Here is a 6,332-nt window from a genome sequence, read left to right as displayed (position 1 = left end):
GAAATTCAAAAACAAACAAACTCACTTAAGGTAGTGGAATAGTAAATGATATACAGAACACATCATATACTCACATATGATGATTCACCTCTAGGTTTGACCTCAGTTAACTCTAAGCCCAATTAGCTTTAAACTCGTGATGTGGTTAAGAAGTATTTTGACTTTTCTTTGTTCCTAAGAGCATGTAACATCACATGGATGATACAACCCTTTAACAAAGAACGTAATAATACCCTTAAACAAATAGTTGAAATGAATTACCACTAAATACAGTCCTTTCTGAAAAAATAAGATTTAAGTGAAGTGTTGACATTTTGATTTTAATTCAAAAGGACACATCATGCTAGCAAAAACTTTGCATTTCAAAAATCTATAATACAAACCTCAATAGTATATAAAAAATTAAAACATTTTAACATAGATTAAATGCAAAAACTGCATAGGCAATTGCCTCTAGATCTTCTGCTTTTTTTCCTTCGGGGGATTGGCATTGCCTGGTGGTTAGGGCAACCAACTCACAAGTTGAGGGTTATGGGTTCGAATTCTTCACCAAATATGTTCACTCTTTCAACTGTGTGGGTGTTATATAGTGATGGTCAATCCACTTTTTGATAAAGAGTAGCCCAAGGGTTGGTGGTGGGTGGTTATTGGATAGCTGCCTTTCTTCTGTTCTATCACTTCTAAAGTATGGACGTAGTTATCAGGATTTTTCAGACACACACGTGCTGATTGGCTGGCTCGGGAAATGAAACTAGAGAGCGGATTGCTAGAGGCACTTTACTAGGCTGCCATGACAACGGAATTTGTTCAGAGGGCACGTTGTTAGAGCCACGAAGTGACACCAGAGGGCAAATTGGTATGATGAGGGAGCAACGTTTATATTTAATTACCTATTTGTATTATATATTGGTTTAGCATAACAATAAATGAATTTCTGACAAAATATTTAACACTTTACTATTTTCTCACAATAAAGATTTTGCAATCTGATCTACATAAAAAGACATATCTATTAAGAATGTATTTATGCAAAAAAGTTTTGCAACAAAATCAGACATCATTAATATCTTTGCAGGATCCAAATCTAGATAATAGTTTTCATTTCGATACATGTCGACAACGATAATAAGCTTAATAAATATAATATTGTCTTCACATAGACGATTATGATCTTTGTAGTACTTTTTTGTTGTAAGTCCACGTTCGATAGTTTTTCTTGGTGAATTTTCTTATGTTCAAGTTACGTGGAAGCAGTCCTAATGGATCCAACTATTCTCCTTTCTCATCTCAACCAAAGTAAATACAGACCAAGTGGCTTTCAGGTTGACGACTCGGATCGAGATTGATAATGTACAGTTGTTTTTCTACACGGTCGGGTTGTTGATCACTGGCAAACACACCTTCAAACTTGTTTTGCGTACATAATTCTTGTGTGAGTATTAAATAAATCTCTAGATCGTTCATAATTAGATTTATGAATGAAAACAGAGCTATATACATAGAGGGTTAACATAAGAATATGTTTAATCCATAAAGCCAAACATTATAACATGATGTATCTACAATCTGAATAATGGTACTATTTGTATCTTATTCTCAGTACAAAATGATGCAGGATGATAATTTAAATGGCTTGATATAATATAAAACATTTAGATTTAAGAAAAAGGAAAAACAATATTCTTCTAAGAGTAATTCATTGGACACGAATTAAATATTAGTTATATATTTCTCAGTTATAGTTACAGAACATTTTTTGATTTGTATATTTTAAAGATGGATGATGATTAGAAACAATATAAATCCGTAAAGCCAAACATTAGAACTAGTGAAGCATGTGCTATATGTGTGTATATATACATGTATAAAAACTGAAACAGTAAGATTGTATATTAATTTATTCTATATTATTTAGAAATTTCAATAAGCACCCCTTTTCAGGACGATTAGGTGATTAACAATAAGTATAGAAATGAATTAACAATAAGTGTTTTACATGTAAAACATCAGAATATGTGAAAAGTACGATTAAATATAGAAGAAAAACTATAATCAGTATTCTAAACGGGTACTAAATAATAAAAACACAATCGGCTGTCTCATTCAATATTTATGAAAAAGATACATTAGATGTGATAAAAACTTTTCAAGAGTACATTAAATGTGTTAGTAGCACTATCCTTTTAGTGAAACACATGTAATATATAAATGAAAACTGTATGCCTGTATGCAGCCATATGGAAGTTTAGTAACACCATCCGCCTTTTTAAAACACATGTAATACAATTAAATGTATAATAAAAACTATAAACACAAAATGAGACAAGTTGAAATCTGTATGCAGTCCTATGGAAGTAGAGTAATACCATCTGCCTTTTTAAAACACATGTAATACAATTAAATATATAAATGAAAACTATAAACATAAGACGAGAGAAGTTGAAATCTGTATGCAATTCTATGGATTTGTACAGAATAATAATAATACCACGTGCCTTTATAAAGCACACACAATATGTTTAGTAAGACCATCTGCCTATGGAGCCATAATAACATTGTCTGCCTATAGAACCTTAGTAACAGCATCCAATAATAGAACCTTGGTAACAATATCCGCTCCTAGCAATGCAACCTCCGGCACCACTCTGTGACCCTAGCAATGCGCTTTCTGAACAACTTCCTTAGCAACGTGCTCTTTGGATAACTTTCAATGCTATAGCGTATGGAAACTTCCGCCTATCATGGCGGCCTACCAATGTGCCCATCGCGCCCTCTAGTTCTACTTTGTGGAACTATAACGTTATCGTTTCTGGTTGATGGCACTATGACATACATCATCGTCTCTTCCCATTCCTTCCCCCTGAGACATCCAATCAATGCGTTTGTATAAATAGCCCCAATAACTACTTATGGATGGCTAGCACAGATAGCCCTTAAAGAGCTTTGCATGAGATTAAACAAACAAACAACTATTCCTTCAGGCTGAATCTCTGCTGAACCAGCCACGATGAAATACAAGTAGGAAAGGCTCTGAAAACTTGGTTAATTGCTTTCATGAAACCATCAGGTTTATTTTGTCAGCACTTTCGTTTAGTATTCACAATCTTAGACATATCAATGTCATCTCCTCCATCAACAAAAGGATGTTCTTACATTTTGAGAAGTTTAAGAAATGTTTGTTTGTTTGTTTGAATTTCGCGCAAAGCTACACGAGAGCTATCTGCGCTAGCCGTCCCTAATTTAGCAGTGTAAGACTAGAGGGAAGGCAGCTAGTCATCACCACCCACCGCCAACTCTTGTGCTACTCTTTTACCAACGAATAGTGGGGTTGACCGTCACATTATAACGCCCCCATGGCTGAAAGGGCGAGCATGTTTGGAGTGACGGGGATTCGAACCCGCGACCCTCAGTTTGCGAGTCGTGCGCCGTAACCACCTGGCCATGCCGGGCCTTTAAGAAATGAAATTTAATAAAAAATTGCATAGAGTGACAAGGGACACAAATTCACGTTTGAACCGAAAAATCCAACTGTTTTCTGGACCAATGTCTTATGTCCAAACTGTATAGAAACAAACTACACGAACATTTCTATCACTAAAGATGGTGGAAAACTACACAGAATACATGATATACTTGCATATCACAGTTGTACCCATTTATCATTCAGACTTAACCTCAAGTCAACAATTCAAGTTAACTTTAAACCCAGTTACCTTTAAACTCGCGATCTGGTCAAGAAGCATGTAGAATTTATAGAACTGTAGGTATGATAAAGAGAAAACCACTGTTATGAAATAATGTCAATCTGGCATAGTGTGTTTGTTTCCAGCACTTTATGGTAAGCCTGATATAAACATTGTAACAAAGACTGTGGTTAAAGCAATTTTTTTATTTAAATAGGTAAACACTCGCTGATGCTGTATTAGTTTTATTTAAATTAATAATGACATATAATGAAGAATTTTTATAAGTGTTTCTAGTTATATATATATATTATGAACATTGTTACCGAATATGGCTTCATTCATGTCCAATAATACGTTATGGTATTATTTCTTATGTGTCGATATGAGTTACATTATAGATATCAAAGTAAAGAGAAACGGTTTGTTTATTTCTGGAAGTTAAAGAACTATAACAAAAGCCCTTTTTTTCTGAATATAGCCTATTGTTTACAAATACGTTTGATAATACCAATAGTAATGTATCTTCCCATCAACTTACTGATGTCGAAAAAAAAAGAGCATCAGCACATTACAGTTCATTCTGTATTTCTTTGTTTTTATTGAGATTATTAAATTATTGTCCACTGTCTGCTTGTATTGACGAAACTTGTGATACAGTCAGAACTCATATTAATAGTTTGTAGTGAATCTTATATCGTGAAGAATACAAAGCTTTTGTTAGTCTTTGTAAGATTATAATAAAATCAGACTAAAATAAGGTAAGGTAAGGGTCATTCTAAGTAAATGTTATTGCATTAATAACGTTAGTAATATCTTAAAGAATAGTAAAAAGAAAAAGAAAACTCAAAACTAACAAATGAAATAAAACTGCAGAGGCACATCTTAAATGTGAAGAAAGATCAAATTATATAAGAAAGTTTTTATAATGAAATTAGGTTGATAAATTACCAAGATGAAATCGTGTATGCTATTAAAAAAAAAGGGACGGAAGCTGCTTATAGGTTATATGTTCAATAAACATTTCAAAGAACTGGGAGTTGCATTTAAAACTTGTTGATGTGTAACTGGGACTCAGTTTTGGTTGCACTAAGTAACGCTTTAAAACATAATGAACGTCAATTCTACTACAATATTTCAATAGCATATGGCTAAGAAGTTATTAGTTCTCTTGAGCAGATCTGTGATAATTTATTACAATTTTAAGGATATTTCTCAAGAGGAAGAAGTAAAATGTTTGTTTTTTTTGTTTTGTTTTGCTTACAAGGTCAAGTATTCTTCCTGTACAGAATAATACGTAGATTCCATCACTAGGTGGCCATCCATTTGTATAAAATGTACTTTAGTAAGACCTTGGAATAATTCCAGCATAACTAAACACATTCTAAATAAATGTACTGACGTAATAATGATTGATAGCGTTAGCGTAGGCAATAGAACTGAAGCTGAGCATTAGTTGAAGTTTCGTAAGGGTAAAGTAGTTGCAGGTTGAATGTAGATCAGCAAAACGTAGCTTCTCAAACTGTACACTTGTCCAAATACAAAACTACAAAAGTTCATGGGCGAACAATTCAGCATCATAATTAGGTTACAACAGAGAGATAACTCTGGTGAGTTTTGAGGATATCCCATTTCTTCAGATATATTTCAAATTCTACGAGTTTCTCATCATAGCGAGGAATAGAGAACAATGGAGAATCATAGTCATTGATCTTCAGAACAAGGGAAGACACCCTGACTGATTGATGAGCGCTTGATGAAAGTGATGACTGTTATTGTATTGCTAGAGAACAATATATCGTAGTATCAACAATAGCTACAATACCGACGAAAGGAAGGATTTTGTGCATACTATCATAAACAAAAAGTATATATAATACAGAGGTTTACACAGCTGTTTCTGTTAGCAAATTGGTTAGAAAGTTGACCGCAAACATCAGTGAATATTATCTTGAAGGTGATACATATCACTGAAACATTTACTGCATGCCTCTTCCATGGAGTAAGCAATGTCTAGGATGTGGTACTTTAAACAAGTTTATCATATTCAAATGTCTGTGTAGATATTTGTGCATTATTCTCCATACACAATCCAACATGTTTAGGAATTAAAAGTACATGAATGTGAACACCATAAATATTTTGTATTGGAGATCATGACACATGTTGAATTTGAGGGAAACTGGCTATAATACATGCACTGGATAGATGAGGCTTATTTTACCCTTTCTATTTATGAGCATATCCATTATCTGGGATAGACTTAAAATAAAACCCAAATCTCGAGCGCTTTCGAATAGTTGACTACTCTTCTTCAGGAGGACAAAGAATAGTCAACTATTCGAAAGAGCTCGAGTTTTGGGTCTTATTTTAAGTCTATCACACTTTATATGTGATCCTTTGTGCTAATTCTATTATCAAAAATCACTATCTGGGATATATGGGTCGATGGAAACCCATGTGACACAACAAAACATATTACAAAATTAACAAAACGTATTATATAAGATGTGTAAGTGTTTTCGTAATCTGTTTGGGCAAGTAAATATGCTTAGTTACTAGTAAGAAAAAATATCTTAAGGCCAAAGCTTGTTTGTTTGTTATGGATTTCGCGCAAAGCTACACGAGGGCTATCTGCGCTAGCCGTCC

Source organism: Limulus polyphemus, unplaced genomic scaffold (assembly GCF_000517525.1).
Source record: "Limulus polyphemus unplaced genomic scaffold, Limulus_polyphemus-2.1.2 Scaffold2603, whole genome shotgun sequence".
Lineage (NCBI taxonomy): Eukaryota > Metazoa > Arthropoda > Merostomata > Xiphosura > Limulidae > Limulus > Limulus polyphemus.
Note: the sequence above shows the minus strand (reverse complement) of the source record.